This window comes from Cavia porcellus, unplaced genomic scaffold (assembly GCF_034190915.1).
Source record: "Cavia porcellus strain 051 isolate PalLab524CR breed Dunkin Hartley unplaced genomic scaffold, mCavPor4.1 scaffold_34, whole genome shotgun sequence".
Classification (NCBI taxonomy): domain Eukaryota; kingdom Metazoa; phylum Chordata; class Mammalia; order Rodentia; family Caviidae; genus Cavia; species Cavia porcellus.
Window position 1 is genome coordinate 1,651,441 of NW_026947517.1, and position 17,704 is coordinate 1,669,144.

The 17,704-nt window shown below is 42.1% G+C and overlaps 1 protein-coding gene across 2 annotated transcripts in view; it reads left to right on the forward strand.

Annotated features, from left to right (window-relative positions):
- The window catches only part of LOC134474643 (zinc finger protein 709-like), a 163,621-nt gene extending 149,938 nt beyond the window's left edge, over positions 1-13,683 (forward strand). For both annotated transcript variants that reach the window (XR_010045508.1, XR_010045509.1), the window contains 3 exons: positions 7,772-7,931; positions 8,402-8,476; positions 13,040-13,683. The gene's annotated coding sequence lies outside the window, so the exon portion shown is untranslated. The remainder of the gene's footprint in view (positions 1-7,771; positions 7,932-8,401; positions 8,477-13,039) is intronic.
- Positions 13,684-17,704: the final 4,021 nt, after the last annotated feature.

The following is a 17,704-nucleotide window of genomic DNA, read 5'->3' on the forward strand; positions in this document are numbered from 1 at the left end:
TCCCTCCTCTATTTTGTGTCCCCATGTACAGAGGCCAGGAACATAGTCTATAATATTGGTAGTATTTGGTCCAAGTTGATTGTGAGCCTGGACAAAATGAAAGCACAGGAGACCAATGGTTGCATCTGCTCTTGGCATTATTCATGGTCAGTGCCTGGTACACTCATGATTTAAAGCATCCTCTAGCTCCTTCCATGATGTCTGTGTCCTCTGGTATCCCCCAGAGATTACTGCTCTGCATACCATAGAAGCCCATGAAATGATTCTCTGGTGTCCTTCACAGTGAAGAGAACAGCTTCACCGAGGCAAGGGCTCCTTGGTAGGAGGCAAAGTTTCTGCATAGGAAAGAAAAAAGAGCAGTGTAGCCAGGGTGCCTTTTCTGAGGAAAAAGACGTGCTCCTTCTGACTTCCTATGTAAACCTAGGTAAAACATGCACTATAGAGGTCATACTGTTATCTGCTTGCTAGGGACATCATCAGAGGTATCAGATGACATTTGTGAAAATTGGCAGCTGGTATCCCAGGTACATAATGTATAGAAATAGAGGAGAAATCTGGGAAGGGTTGGGATGGAGGTGAATACAGTGCACACTGGGCTGGTTCCTCCTGCCTGGTTGTGGAAATGACACTCACCTCTGGACATGTTTTCCTGGTGGCATCGTGAGGAGACAGAAGTTCATCAGTTTGGCCATCCTTATGTTCCCTAAGCAATGCAATTGCTTCTATGTATTGGCATTTTAGCCTCAAGTGCAGAAAGTTATTGACATCTCATAGAATGACCCCTGGGTACAGCCTGGAGAGAGATAGCAATCAACCATGTTCTAAGGGTGGTCAGCCAGACTATAGCAGTAGATTTGGAGTTGGTTTTTTAAAAATGCCTAGAGAAATCAGTTGAGGTTTGAGTCTCTATAATCCCCATGCTCTACCAGACTAGGGCAAGAGGGTCACATATTTGAACCCAGACTAAACAACTTAGCTGCACAGTGAGACTTGGTGTCAAATTTATATTTCAAAAACTAAAAGGAGCTGGGGATGTCACTCTGTGGGAACGCCCTCAGTTCAACCCTCCTACATAAATACAAAACTTATTACATTGTGAAGAAGCTCAATCAAGAGGATTCTACAACTATCTTGGGGCAATATGGAAGAAAATTCCCCTAGGAACCTTAAGCCCCAATTGTCCAAAATGGTCTGAGATTCAGTAATTTGTAAGAGAAAGTGAGTCAAGTTGTAGGCAATGTTCATCCATCTTCAAGAAGCAGAGGTGAGGCCATGTCATGATGTTGTGCTGTCTGCTGAGATGTCATGGGGATGCAGTGTCCCCATGGGAACACCACAGCTTGCAGAGCTGCATTTGCCAGAGGTCATCATGAAGCTCTGTGCCTGGACAATGTATATGCAGACCCATGGACAGTAACTGGTCCTACCAAAGGTTCTATGACCATGACTGAAAAATTCCACTGTTAAGAATCTAACACACAAAATGAGATTTACAAAGGTGGTTGCTTCCTATTGCATAGAGCTTGACAGGACTCTGTCTCCACATCCTAGATGCAATCGGTGAGGAGCTGTTTTCTGAGACACACTCCCCACCCAACAGTTAAAACACTCAGGCTGACCCTAAAATGAGACTGAAAGAGTAGCACCTAGGAGGGAGGCCACTGTTCCTGGGTGGAACAACAGCCACTATGTCCTATATTATTCACTCATATTGCATTGTGTATTTAACCATAATATGTATTTCTTGCCCCAGAAAAGAATACTGGATAATTTACTGAATCTGTGATTGACTAACCAAGGACATTAACTTAAGATTCTGCCTTCTTACAAAAAAGCAACATTAAAAAGTCACATCCAGCACCCTCTGGCTCAAGAGAAACTTGATGGTATTGATGTGGAAAATGTAGCAGAGGTAAATTATGAGGACATAAGATGAGTGGTGGCTGGGATGGAGCAGGATGGTGAAAAAAAGAAAACACCTTTCTGTACAAAATTGAGGAAAATGTTCTGGAAGTGCACAGTGGTGAAATTTGCAAAACATTGAGAATACACAGAATGCTACCAGGCTGATTATTTTAAACATGACTGAAATCTTAAACTTTATTTATATTAGTTCCATCACTACCATACCTCTGGGAAATAAGGGTAGCAATGAATACACTGATAAGTAAATCTGTAAGAGAGGGGAATGGCGGGTGTGGGTCAAGGGTTCCCTGCAGGTAGAACTCAAGAGATGACTCCTGCTGGGGAGCCACCAGGAGGTCCAGCTCTGCAGCTGGTGGAGAACTGAATCCAAGTGCTCGCTCTTGCTGTGGGGCCAGAGCTGGTGAGGGAGCTGCAGGTGGAGCTGGCACGAGCTGTGTGGGTGCAAATTCACCATGCACTGGAATTGCTTCTGCAGTTGCAGGAGGAGAAAACATCACTGATATTCCAGGTACCTCTCAGGAACAAACCTTGCCACTGCCTCTCAGAGGCAGCTGTGTGCATGAACACAGCCCCAGTAAAGCCTCCCAGTCTGCTGCCCCAAAATGACTGTTGAGGGGCTCATGTTCCTGGGTCTCCCATCATCTGGACACATTGCTGATTTCCCTAGGGCATTCCCTACCCTAAAGGCCACAGCCCACATCCCAGGGCTCCTTACCTGTGACTTAGGCTCCAGGGTAGTGGGAGGCTCCAGATGGTCCATGAGAAGCTTGGCCTGGGTAACCACCTTGGAGTTCAGCTGCAGTGAGGAGTCAAGGACAGGAGATGTGGACCTGAGGCAGACAGGGAGGCAGCAGAGTGAGAGGTCTTGCCTCTCTTCACACACTACCTACATAAGTAACCTTAGGGAGGGCACCTGGACCTCTAGCCCAATAAGGGCAGGATCCGCTCCCACTGTATCCCAAATACAGTGTGGCACTATGGGCCTTGGGAGCCTTGAGAGGCTGACAGAATGCTCCATAGGAGGCAGTCCTTGCTTATTGGTATGACACCACTCCCTTCCTCAGGGAAGACTGACATAGTGTCTCCCTGTCCTTTCCCACTGCATGTCAGCTCAGCAAAGGCAAAGACTGATATCTGCCATGTTTTTGCACTCAAGGGCTCAGGACTGGTGCTCCATGAATATCTGAGAAGTGAAAGGTCATCAGTGTCTGTACTGCTTTTCTGCAGTGTCTAGGTCAGGCAGACATCTCTTGCCTAGATCTCTTTGTCTTTGTACAACTCCTCCTGCATGGTCTGTACCCACATCTAGGGAGGCCTGGGACCCAGAAAAACTGCTTTGAGATGAACAATGTGTGTTCTACTGCCAGTGCTGACTTTGTGACCTCCAGAGAACATCAAAACTCAAAAGGGCAGTGTTTGTACCTGTTTTGCTTACAGGACCATGGACAATACCCAGAAAAGTGTGTTCACACAGGGTGTATTCATGTGTATTTGTAGCTTGATGACATCGGCCCACTTTCCAATGATACCTATGGGCATGGACACTTTGCCATCCCCAAGAATTCCTGTCCTGAGCACACCCCGATCTCCAATCTCCTTTCCAATGAATAGAACAGCTTTCCACAAGTGTGGGTCAGTGGGGAGGGGGTGGAAGGTCATCCCTGGGAATCAGCATATCCTCTGGTCTTCATGGGGCTAAGACCACAGCTGTCACCTTCCCATGGAGCCCCCATTTCCTCCTCAGTTACCATGCATTCTGTACCCACTCAGCACCCCTCTTTCAGTGTTTTAAACTGAGGTTCAGCTGCTTGCTCATGGCCACGACTTGAATGCACAGGTGGCCAAGTTCCAAAGGGCTTCTCAGGTAAGAACTTACCTTCCCAGTATCTGAACTTTTCCTGGACTCAGTGTCTCTGAGTGGCTGGTGGTTGAGCCTAGGAATAACTGTCCTGGACTCCCTCTTATCTCTGGGAGCCTCTGGCCTAAGTCTGGTTAGTCCTGGCCTGAGCTGCCCATGATGGTTGGGTGTTTCCAGGTGAGCTTTCTGAAGCATCTGGGACTAGTGAACATCCTCTCATATGTTCATAAGTCATGTCCAAATTTTCCTTATGGCTCCTTACAATTGCTTCCTTCTATCCTAAGCAATGCACCTGCTTTTTGTCTCTGGGAATCACTTTGTATTTTCTAGAGGTGACAGGTCTGTGACCTCTCTGTGACCACCCACTATACAGAGTGTTTTTGTTTTTGTTTGGGGGGAGCAAGTAGAGTTTTTTCAATCCTCATAACCATGTGAGGTTTCCCATGTGCTGCTCCCTGTCAGTGGTGGAGCCATCACATCCCGCTGTGTGAATGAACCACAAATCCTCATGCGTCCATCAGCTGAGGCCTTGTGTATTGTTTCCAGGTTTAGTCTTAAAAATAAGTTTGCTGCAGTCATTCTTGTGTTTGTATAGCTGTAGCATTCATTTCCCTGGGGAAGATACTTAGTGTGAAGTTGAATATTTCATGCCTTGAATGTTTAACTGTCTTTCAGAGTAGTTCTTCAAAACAGAATTAAGATTTCTGTCTCTTCCTGTGAGTATTTTTAAACCCTGCTCTTATGTTTTTCAGTCTTTTGGGGTTGATTTTATAAAATATACCTAAGGAAAGTTTATTTCTATTACACAAAATTCACCATTTTTTGACTTTGGTTAGAATTTTAAAGGTGGAAATAACCTCAAAATACGGTATATATGCACATATGTAAATCACATATAATTTTAATATCACAAAATTTCTGCTATGTGATGAGTAATATTCATGGTCACCTTCATGGGCTTGAGAGCTGTCCAAGGGATTAGTAAAGTGTACTTCTGGGCTCATCTGTATGGGTCATAGTGGAATGACGCTAGGTACTCCATCTGGTCTCTGGCCCCTTCCTCCCTCGCACTGTGCCTCTATTCTGCTTCCTGGCCACCATGAACTCTGCAGCTTTGCCCCATCACACCCTCCTGCTGTGGTGTCCCTCCCTTGGAACCAGGCAGGACTGACTCCCCTGACACCATAAGCCAGATTAAACTTCTCCTCTTCTCGCTGTGGGTCTTGGATTCTACTAATGGGAAAGCTTGACCAAGACAATTGTTTTTATGTTTACATATGTGCTTCAACCTACAGAGCATTTATAGAATTTACCATAATTTCACCCTTACTTTCTACTCAGATGTTGGATTGTTTTCAATTTTTTCCCTTTTAAATGAGATGTTCACAAATATGCTGTTAAATGTGGTCTTCCCTGATTTAGAGATTTTGTGACTAATGGAACTGTATTATTCTAAAATGTAAATATTTACCTACTTTTATAATTCCATTTATATGAATACCCAGAACAGGCAAAACCTTAGAAAGCATGGTAGTGGTCTGTGGCTGAGTGTGGACAATGGAGAATGACAGTTTAATGAACCTAGGTTACCACTGGGGATTGTGGAAGTGTTCTTTAACAGGCATAGTGAAGGTCTCACAGCCCTGAGTGCATGAAATGCCACTGAGCTGTGTGCTCCAGGACAGATGCTGAATTTTAGATTGACTTTTACCTTAATAAAGAAAGAACCACAGATAAGGAGTCTCCCTACCCCTGACTACAGACCTGTAGAGTGGGAGCCCCCTGAGGACATAACTGGTCATGGAAACATTTCTCAAATGGTTCTTCTTCTCCCTCCTCTGCCCAGAATGAAGGGATCAGAGATGTGTTACTGAGTGTAGGTGAAAAAACAAGTGTGCATGGTCAGGACACTGGAGGCTTCAACTGAAAATTTTGTCCTTTGAATGATATATGGGATGTGTGTTATGATCAGGACCCGGGAGCACACTACTCATCAAAAAGTCAACAGAGAGTCACAGAAATGTCCCTGAATCCACTCATCTCTTCTGTCCTCTTTATCATCTCCTATCTATTGTCTGAAATATGTTAAAATCAGGCAGGACTGACTCTGCTGAAACTATAAGCTAGATTAAACATATCCTCTTCCAAGTTGTGCATCTTGGATTTTGTGTTCTACTAATGGGAAACCTTGACCAAGACAATTGTTTTTATGTTTACATAGGTGCTTCAACCTACACAGCTTTTATAGAATTTACCATAATTTCACACTTACTTTCAGGTCAGATGTGGGAATTGTTTTCAATTTTTTTATGCATTTAAATAATGGGCTGTGTACAAATATACTGTTAAATGTATTCTTCATGATTTAGAACTCTTGTGATTAATATATTAAATTTTTGTCAAATGTAAATATTTACTTATTTTATGCTTCCATTTGTATAAATATCCAGAAGAGGCAAATCCTTAGGAAGCACAATAGTGGTTCATGGCTGAGCGTGCAGAATGGAGAATGACAGTTTAACGAACCTAGGTTACCACCTGGGATGGTGAAGGTATTCTTTACCAGGCATGGTGAGGGTCTCACAGCTCTGAGTGCATGAATTGCCTCTGAGCTGTTTGCTCCAGGACAGATGCTGAATTTTAGATTGAATTTTGCCTTAATAAAGAAAGAAGAGCAGATGAGGAGTGGCCCTAACCCCACTACAGACCTGTAGAGTGGGAGCCTCCTGAGGACATCAGTGGTCATGGAGATCTTTTGCAAATGCTTCTTCTCCCTCTGCTTAGAATGAAGCCATCAGAGACACGTTACTGAGTGTAGGTGAAAAATCTGATGTGCACAGTCAGCAGACGGGAAGTTTTAACTGTAAATTGTCTTCTGAGTGATATATGGGATGTGTGTTATGATCAGGACCCAGGAGAGTATTACTCCTCAAAATGTGAACAGGGTTTCAAAAAATTGTCCCTGAATTCACTCATCTCTTCTGTCCAATTTATCATCTCTTATAGACTGTTGAAAATATGCTAAAATATGCACAACACAAAATCCACTAATTTTGTCAGTGAGTTAAGAACACTTACCTTGGGCAATTATCAGCACCGTCCCTGCTCCAAAACTCTGTTTCTGAACAGAAACTGTGAACCCTCCCAACAATAGCATCATTTCACTACCTTCTACTCCTAGAAATACCATTATACTGTCTGTCTCCATGAAATGGACTCTTCTGGGCCATGACATATTTGCAATCATATAACATTTCCTTTTCTCTCTGTTTTATTTCCCTTAAGATAATATTGCAGGATATATACATAGCACCTTTTGTTCATCCACGATTTGGGGTTTTTTCCCCATGTTTTGGCTCTTAGGAATAATCCTATTGTGAACATGGGAATGCATGTATCTGCTTGAGCTCCTGATTTCTGTTAAGCTGTATAAACATATTTAGAATTGTTCAATCATAGAAAGCTTCTATAGAATTTGGAGAGGACAGCTATGTTGTTCCCTACAGCAGTCAGTCCATTTTACAACCCCATCAACAGGACATGTGGTTTGGGTTTCTCACTGAGATCCTGTAGACCAGCAAGCAGTCACAGAATCTAATCAAGCTGCTGTCCCTGATCCTTGGTCTGCAGAGCCTCAGACTACACTCCACGTGATGGGTTTGTGTGGCACATGAGGCAGTAGAAACAAAGAGGGACTGGATCCAAGCCACACCCAATTTAGGGTCAGTTCTGCAGTGATGTGAACTCTTTAGAGACTGTCCCCTTCTACACCATGGAAACCAGTAGCATAGTGACCCACACCTTGCAACTCCCCACTCCTCAGTGAAACCCAGATGCCCCACAAAGCTGAACCTTTGCAGGGTGAGTGTGTGGATGATCCACCTTCTGTGTTTTAGGGGAAAGAGCTAGATGAATCAGGTGTTGCTACTACAAGTTCAGCAGAGCTCTGATTGGCTGTGTCCCAAACTTGGTTGTTGACTCTCACAGTTTCCAGTGAACTGATGTTCAGGCTGGGATCTGCCTTGCATGAGCTGATGAATTCAATCCTATTTGAATGCTCTGTCCATGCCTGGGACCCCAGTGAGTGCCAGAGACCAGACAGGAAACCTGGACATGGAATCCTCACCCTTCAGGTCTCCTGGATCAGGTAAGGGAAACCTTTTAGAGAACAAGGGCCCATACTGCAAGCCAAAACCCACTTATTTATTGCACTGCCTACACTGTAACTAGATCTGATTAATGAACTGAAGTTTTAGTTTAGAAAAAACTGCTCATCCATTGACATATTTTGCTTGAGAGAAAAACACAATCACAAAGCCTTCAATGATACAACCTTTTATTGAAAAGTGAAGGTTTGCATTTGGTATGCTTTCACACAATTAATGTTATCTTGGCTGTTGCATGCACACTGATAGTTTGTCAAAGGTTGGCTCATACTGCATTCATTTCAGAGCAACTCATGCAATACTCAAGTCATCTGTTGGTCTGTTTCATGTGTCAGATTTAATATAATTCAAAGCTGAAAACAGTGGCCCAAAAGCATAAGATGATCCACAGTAACAAATGCAATCACCAGTGTTTTCATTGACTTAATGGTTTTTTCTCTTTTTGAGACAGAGTCTCACTATACAGTTCAAGACGGCAATCTACCTGTGAGGAGAAGAGACCAGCCAGGAGAAGGAACAAATGAAGGTGAGAAACACGGAGCCATGAGAAGTAAGATATCTACAGCTACATGAAGCAGGTCATAATGTAATGGCTTTGTGAATGAGTTAGTGTGTAAATCTCGCAAACATAAAGATAAATGAAAAAGTCAGACCCTCAAGAAACACAAACTGTAAGAGTACATATATGGATATAAATGAACATGCATATGTATAACTGATAAAAACAGGACAAACTAATCACTGGATAGGATTTATCTTGGGGGAAGAGAGAAGAAGCAGCCAGAAAAGAGCATAAAAGGTGAATGTTCATTTCATTTATGAAAATTCATTGAATTCAACGTTTTCCTTTATTATTCCTTGTTACCAAAGCTTCATTTTCCCTGCTGCCTTCCTACAAAACTTGTCAAACTTGACTCGCTGCTCCGCCGCCACCTCCTGGCCATTCTGTGAACTACAATGCTGGACTAGAGAGGGCTCCTGGTGCAGTTAGGCTGAGTGAGGGGGATGCTGGTAATACTTTTTGCAAAAGACAAAGCCAGCCAACCAACCAAGCCCTGTCACTGTGCAAACATCACTTTAGGGATTTTGTGCAAACAGCATCTCTCTGATCCAAACCCTCATGTGCACACAAATGGAGTGGGACAAAGTCACCAACGTAATCACATTCCTCTGGTTGCCATCTCTCCTACGTACACCAGATCTCACCTACAACTGTAGTTTAGTATTGATGACTACAGTTGTACTACTGTAGTCATCAATATGATAAGGTGTCTTTCTCACATGCTATACCATATAAAACCCTACATCCTTGATAAAAGAAATATATTTGATATACCGTGAGGTTACCAATAATTAATTTCAATGCCGTATGAAAACTTTGTGTACATTTACTTAGATTTTACACTTTAGGCAAAATTTAGATTTTTTAACAGACATCTGTAGAAATCTAATAAATTTAGGATAGAGCATTAATGACTATATATATATATATATATATATATATATAGTTATTAACTAATACAATTATATCTTATTTATGCAATAACAAAATGATTATTTAATAAATTCCAGTAGATATAGATCAAACTTTAAGTACCATGACCAACTTTAAAGAGATGTTGAAATATTTTACTGCTGTTTAACCTTTAGATGTACACTGTGTGACAGAGAGCACTTGTTATTTTTGTATGCTCTAAACATATGCAGTCTTAACTGTACCTGAGATTCTCGTGATATTGACAAAAATTGTCCTGGGATGGGCACAGTACAACAAACCATGGAAGCAGTAGGCAGCTAAACCCAGGGCTTTTCTTCACTTAGTTCATTCAGGAAGTTGCCACAGTCTTCTGTGCCACCACTTTGGGCCCCATTTGTGTTGTCAAGAAGTTTCTCACAATATAGGGACCTTCCTGAAAGAGACAGGTGCCACTGTGAGGGGTTCACCAGTGGAGGACAGAGAACTCTACATGCACCTAGGAAAATTAGGGATGTACAGCTGCAGGTCAGGGTCAGATCAGGCAGCTGACAACACTAAGAGTGAGCAGCAGATGGAAGGGAGCTGCTTCCTGACAGCCTAATGGAATGCTTCCAGAGGGCAAGCCAGGCTGAACAGGCATGAGCTGCGTGATGGTGGAGGATGAGGAGCCAATCAGATGTTAAGGGTGATCAGACATCAGGGATGGAAGCTTGTGGCCAACTGCCTTAGCAGGACACTTGCTAAAACTGGACAATGCAGATATGAACACAGAAGCCAAAAATGAACTGAGAGTGAGAAATATGAAATAAATATAGGTGAAAAATTAAAATAACACTGAGATTCCACCTCACCCTGAAAAGAATCTTTGTGTCAAGAAATCAACCAATAAGAAGTGCTAGAGGTGTTGTGGGCAAAAAGGAACCTTCTCCACTGCTGGTGGGGGCATACACTGGTGCATCCACTGTGGAAATCATTGTGGAGATTCCTAAAAAAACTAGGATTGCTGGTCCCATTTGACCCAGATATGGATAACAGATTAACTTAAACAAGATTAACTTCTGGTCACGCCAGGGACTTTGTGCTATACTAGGCCATATGAGTGTTTGTTCTGGAGGAAGTTTTACAAATGCATTGTGTTTATAAAGAATGCAGAACCCGGAGTCTCAGTGGAATGCTGCTGGGACAACACAATTTGGTTTGCAAAGATATGTCCAGAGGACTGGTAATGTGAAGGCCAGGTATAGCCAGAGATGGTTCCTGGGAAATCCCAGCTTCAGGATACAAATGTATCCAAAGTTACAATGTCTTTTTTTCCTTCCAAGAAACTCAATGAAAAAAAATCCATTGTCTTCAAGATAAAATAAGGCCTTAAACTGGGCCTTCTTTTGCCTTTTACCTAGAAAATGGGCCATTGCCTGTTGCCTGTAACTTGAGGCCCTGCCTTCTATAGATTCACAAACTGCACAGATTATCATTCGCAATAACACAGAAGCCGCCCAGCCCTAGACCATAATGGGCCTCATTATCTGAGCACATGCACTCTGTTCTGACTGCCTGCATCTTTGAATCTGCTTACTAAATTTACCTGAAGCTCTCATAGGGTTACATAGCAATTCTCCTCCATGACAAGACTGGAATATCTGCACCAGGCCCAGGATGAGTGGAGGTCCCCATCTCCTCTTTGTGGAGACTTCTCAGACACTGTCAGGTGACTAGAGGATCCTGACTAGGGTTTGGGCAAGGAGAGAATAGTTGTGAGACATGAATGCAAGTGACACATGTCACTACCCACTAGAAGCCTTAAGAGTCAGGGCTGTGAAAGACAATAAAAGAAAATCAGGAAAGCTAAGACTTTCTGAAGTAAGTCAGGAAATGGCTACAGGACAGTATGCAAACCCGCTGAAGGTGAAACTGAAGGATGTTCCTAGACTTACAGAACGAATGAACATCTTCATCTCCTCCTCCAACACCTCTCACCCAGGAACATCCTTGTTAGCTAACAGTCAGATGCACATGTGACTCAGGAGTCTGTGTAATCATGGAGCTGTCTCTGAAAATCACTCTGGGAATCCTCTACAACAAACTTCACTGCATTTGTTTTATGGGGCTGCCTTGAGGGGGTACACCTCGATTGCAATAGAGTTTACAATGTACCATATCTTTAGACATCTATTTTTTGTAGTTGATATTGAATAATTAGTAAAAATTCTTTTTCCTCTGCTGTAAGAATTGCAGGGTCCCACTGAGGGGAAGGAAGTGCAGGTGACATGAGTTGGACACCACTGTTGGCCCCTGAGTGATGCACACATGAGAAACGCTTCTTGTTTGTGTGTGTGAGGCTTTGGATTGTAATTGTCCCTCAGCAATCCTTGTGGCTTGATCATCAGCCTGTGGCACCTCTGGGAGGCCAGCATGCAAGAATGTAAACATAACAACATATACAGTGGCTGAACGATAAAGACACAATTTTCCCTGACTGCTGCCTGCTGCTGCTGATGTGCTGAAGTCTGCCTCCCTGCTGTCATTGGGGACTTCACAAGCAATTAACCCCTTAGCCTCATCCTCTCTGATAGATATAAAGGCAAGGGAGTAAAGTTCCCACCAGCAAAGAGGCGGTTCTGAGTAGGATACCCATGAGGGAGCCTTTATCCAGAAGTTGTTAATGGATTTAGAAAAGAGCTACCCTATGGAAGACTACCTACTTTTCAGGGTTCAATCTATGTATTGTTGTGGGGAACCACTCAGACTGATTCACAGTTCAGTGACATCTAAAGACAACTGAGAACATGACCCTGTTTGTCTGCACAGGCACACAGTGGGGTACAGTTATATAACCATGACTTAGCACAGATGAACTCCCATGAACAGGTTAGAGCACTACTCAAGAATGTAAAGATGAGATAACAACCTGTGTAAGAATTATACTTCAAGAACAGTGGTTCTCTGCTCTGTTCCACTCTGCCTACCACTGTTGCTGATGTCTTCAACATGTACATTCTCTAATTTTGTGACCTCACCCAACAACATCTTCATTGAGTCCACAAAACAGGCCAACAAGTGTTCACACAGTGCCCATGCACAGCCCATGTACCCTTCCGCCAATGTCCTGCATGATCATGCTCTGGACAGTTCCCAAAAACCTGCAGGACAGTCAGCAGATGTTTGTGTAAGGTCGCTGGAAGTTCACAACTCAGCAGGCTCCATTTTGGACTTCCTGACTCCATTTTGGGGCTGCTGCCCTTAATGCCTGGCAGAATCCTAATTCCTATTTCACTGATTCCTGTTACAGTGATGTAAACCTAAATTAATCACCCTGGAACCACATCTACAATAAATCATTGACAAGAAAAGGGAGGCTAAAAAATGTACCAAAGATAGTTACCTCTCTACATAGAAAAAGAGCAAATATTTCTAATTTTTCCTTGTTTATTGTACTTTTTGAAATATGTAAATATTACCATAATTATCAAAACAGTGATTGAGATACAAACAAAAAAATAAAAATTAGAGGATTCAATGATGAAACTTCAAAGCTCCCCAGCATGGTAACCTGATTTTGACCTCTGCTGACTCCTACTGCAGGACCACCCATTGTGCTCTTGTTTTCCTTAGGGAAACAAGAGCCTTGTTCTTCATCCTTGATGGCGAGAGATGCAAGGCTGAAGAAGATGCTGCAAAACAGTTTCCTCTGGCCACCTCTAACTCATGAACACCATGGAAATGCTGTTTCTCACCTCCGGTCTCTATACTGCTGCTAACATAAGTGATCATTTGTAAGTGAGAAAACTAAGTGTGGAAAAGTGAGCAGATCTGTTCAATGTCATTTCTACAATAGGAGAGTCAGCATGCAGACCCTGTTCCTGGTGTCTGGCAGCTACCACCCTGCCATATGAAGGTAGGGGATCTTTTTTCTATAGTACATGACTTGGGGGGAGAGGACCTTTTATCAAATGATAGCGAGCTTCTTAGCCGTGGGCCTCTTGATTCATGTTCCACATGCAAGTGTGTGAGCCTTGAATATGGCCAATGATGATTTCCCAGCAATCACTGCACTCCTATTACCTGCAACGCCCCAGGTGCATGGGATTAGCAAGGGATTAAGCAATGTATGCATTAGCATGTACCTGCCCACATGCTTTAAAATTTGTTCCATCTCTTTTCCTTTTTACACATTATAATTATTGATGCATACTAGTTGTATAGAGTAAGGGGATTCATTATGATATTTTCATATATGCATATACTGTGTATTGGTCAAGTTTGTCAACCCCTCTCCTATCTTCTCGCTCTCTTCCAACTCTCCTCCCAGGCCTGTGTAGCCCCTCTTCTACTTTATTTTTTAGTTTCCACATATGAGAGAAAACATGCAATATTTTTCTGTCTGAATTATTTTGTTTAACATGATATCCTCCACTTCCCTGAATTTTTCTGCATATGACTGTATTTCATTCTTCTTTATGGTTGAATAGGGTGTGTGTGTGTGTCTGTGTCTGTGTCTGTGTGTGCATGTGTGCATGTGTGCACATGTGCATGCCACGTTTGCTTTGCCCATTCTCTTGCTGACACATACCTAGACTGATTGTTTGCCTTGGTTATTGTGAATAGTTCCTCTCTTGCACCTATCTTGCTCATTAGCCATTGTTGTATAACAAAGCATTCCCAAACTCAGTGCTTTATTGCAAAATTTTATAATTGGCACTCAATTTTCTGGTTTTACTAGGCTCAGTTGCGTAGTTACAGTGTCCTGTCAAGTAACTTCAGTCAGCTTGGGGCTAAAACTGCAGTACATTCCCATGGCCTAAAGTCCAGCAATAAGAAAGGGAGGACTGGAACGTATCTTGAGGGTAGAGCACTTGCCTAGCATGCAGGAGGTCCTGAATTCCATGCCCAGCATGAGATTGTATAAAAGCTTACAATTGATTTTTAAGACCATAGGGAGAATGGAACATGGATAGAGGAGCATTATTTGCTATAATAAAGCAAAATAAATGACAATCTTAGTGCCTACAGAGGGGAGACCTCATTTCACTGCAGAGCCTTGGAAGCAGTGAAATTCTGTGTGATACAAATCTATAATTGTGTGCTACTGCTAGTTTTCTTTCTATCAACAAGAGTGCACCATTCTTGTGTCAGGCATTGAGTTGAGAAACACTGATTACCAGTTGTGTGAGTTACTTTTCATTGGTTGTTGAGACAAAATACCTGATACCCAACATGCAAGAAGGAAAAGTTTATTTCTTACAGGTCAGAGGTTTCAGTCCATACTTAGTTAGCTCCAAGGCAAAGTGACATGGTTGAGAGGAAGCAGTTAATCGTGCCTGCAAACAGCAAGCATGAACAGCAAAAGAGAGAGACACGCCTTCTTCCCTCAGGTACACTGTATGCTGGCTCCACTCCTGGGCAGGTGTAGCACTCATACCAGCAATCTGAGTGCTAGACAATGAACCAATCAGAAATACTGGATTTGGCCACATTCATAATTATATGATGCTTGGGAGGGGCACTGACATAAACTATGACACCAGTAGAGGCAAAGAGACAGCTCTCATACTCTCAGCATGAAGCTTATGGTCTACTGAGGTAGGGGGATATTTATCAAATCACTATCCAAATATAGGCTGAGCATTCCTAATCTGAAATCTGAAGTCTGAAATGCTTCAAAATCCAAAACTTTTGAGTACTTATGTAGTGCCAAATTGAGAAATTCCACAAAAAGAAATTTTGTTTCAAACACAAAATGTTATTTAATTAAGATTATTGGTACATTTTAGATGTAAATAATGATCATGTTAATCGTGGGAAATTTGTACTATACATGATTTGAATCTTTTTTTTCTCCATTCCTGCAGCTTTCCTTCAACTCCCTTCCCCTTCTTGTTTATGGAAGGCCTGTTTCCTTCTTTCTCATCATTTTTTCATTTCCCTTCTTCCTTTCTCCCTCCTCCATCCATAATTCCCCTTCTCATTAGAAAATGTTCAAATATCTATTTTATTTTAGTCCTTATCTACATTTTCAGTTTCCCACACCAGAGAAACAACACAATACACACGTTAACCACAAAATTAATACAAATATGGTATAAAATTATCTTCAGGCTCTGAGTATGAAGTATATATGAACTATAAATAAATTTCATGTTTAGACTTGGGTCCCATCCTAAAGACAACTTATTATGTCTATGCAAGTTCTCCAATAAATGAAAAAATCAGAAATTCAAAACACTTCTTGTCCCAATCATTTTGTATAAATGACACTGAATATGCAGATGTTTAATTAATAACCTCAAGGAAGAAGTACAAGGGCTGATGAAAATATACCGCTAACATTCAAATTCTTTAAATTTACTACAATAAGAGATACATACTCATTAATCCTCCTTAAAAATCACATTCTGAAAATAAACTAAATAAAATACACCTCCTTGCTTCAAACACACTTCTCCATTTGTTCTTGCAATTTTTGGAGCAGTTTGGAAGTCCTCTTTTGCAAGTGTCTTTACAAATTGAGATAAAAAATATAGTGAGAGCTGCTGCTGAGTGCCATCCAATGGGAAGAATGGTTCATAAAGACATTATGGTGTGTCTTCATCCACCTCATTCACCAGATCTGAATCTTTGTGACTTCTGACTCTTCTCCAAAATCAAAATGATCATGAAAGGTAAATAGTTTGAACTGATTCAAGACCTTGAGGCAACCACAACAGCAAAACTAAAGATCCTTATAAGAGGACTTCCAGAATTGATTCAGAAGAAAATGGCAAGAATGATGGAATAAGTGCATTCAAATGAAGGAGGAACTGGGTATGGTGGTGCATACCTGTAAACTCAGCACTTGGGAGGCTGAGGCAGCAAAATCTGAGTTTGAGACTAGCTTGAGCAACACAGTGAGTTCAAGGCCAGCCTGAACTCCAAAGAAAATCCTGCCTCAAAAACTAACAGCCAACAAACAAAGAACTCCTAGGTGATTGTGTTTTGTGTTTGTGTGTAGATTACTAACGCATTGAAGATGGAAGACCTTCTGTGTGTGGTGAGCAACCAATAGTCTTGCATCCCGGAGGTAGTAAAAAGTCTGGCTTCTGCCTCTTCAGAAGAGTTTGAGTCCTTGCCATCACCTTAGGTGTCATTTCCAGGATCCTAGCACAGATTCTTCTGCTTCCTGCCAGAGACTCTCCCAGGACTGTGAACTCCAGGCCTTAGACTTGTGTGTTGATCTTTTGCATCTCCAATGAGCACCTGGCACTTTTGTCTTCTTCTCCACAGGACTCTGCAGATGGCCTTCCTAAGCCTGCTTTGTAAATCCTTATCTGTCACACACACACACACACACACACACACACACACACACACACACACACAAATTAAATCTGATCCTGTAGTGCACCCTAACACAAACTGCCTCTAGCTACCTGTGCAACCTCCCATGAACAATTTCTTCCTCACTCATGTGAAAAATCCAAAAGCAGAACTGCAGCTGTGCTGTGCTAATTATGGGTTAGTTAACAGAGATGTTGGTGTTGGGCCCATTGGGTTAAAATTCTGTCCACTGCTTTGTTATTGGAAAAGGTATTTGGAAAAGTTGGTGTGTAGGCTCACACAGCTATGAAAATGAAGATAATTCCTATCTCACACTGTTGTAAGAATTAACATATTTAAAGCATCTCAAAGGGGCCTTGGCCTGATACCTATAAGTGTTACATATTAATATGTTATATTAACATGTAAAGATACTTTTTTTTATCAGTACCAGGGATCGAACTCACTACCGCCTACTTGCAAGGCAAGTTATGCCGCTGAGCTAAATCCCCAGCCCCCACGTAAAGATACTTTTAAGATATAAAGAAATCAGAGGATGGATACCAAAAGCACTCATTTCTCTGTAATAAAAGAAGGGCAACAACACAAATAACAATTGTATCTGAGCACTTGTTATATGCTAGGAACCATGGGAAGATCTCTTCATTGGATCTTCACAGCAGTGCCAAGAGATGAGTATTGCCATTCATAACGGTTTGTTTTTTTAATGGAAAAAACCGCACAATATTTCAAAGTGAAATAATAGGAGAATAACAATAGTGAAAATTGAGGCTCCCAGAAGAGAAGCAGTGTGCCTAAGGTGTCAGGCCTGGGAAGATTTGAGTCCAGACATCCATAAATTTCAAGCCTCAGACTCAGTCCACTCTCTGCTTCCTGTCATAGCAGGCCTGGGGCTCAGAGTTCCCACAAGCCTCATCTGAGACCTGCAACCACACCTCCCTTCAGCTTGACCCAACCCCCAAT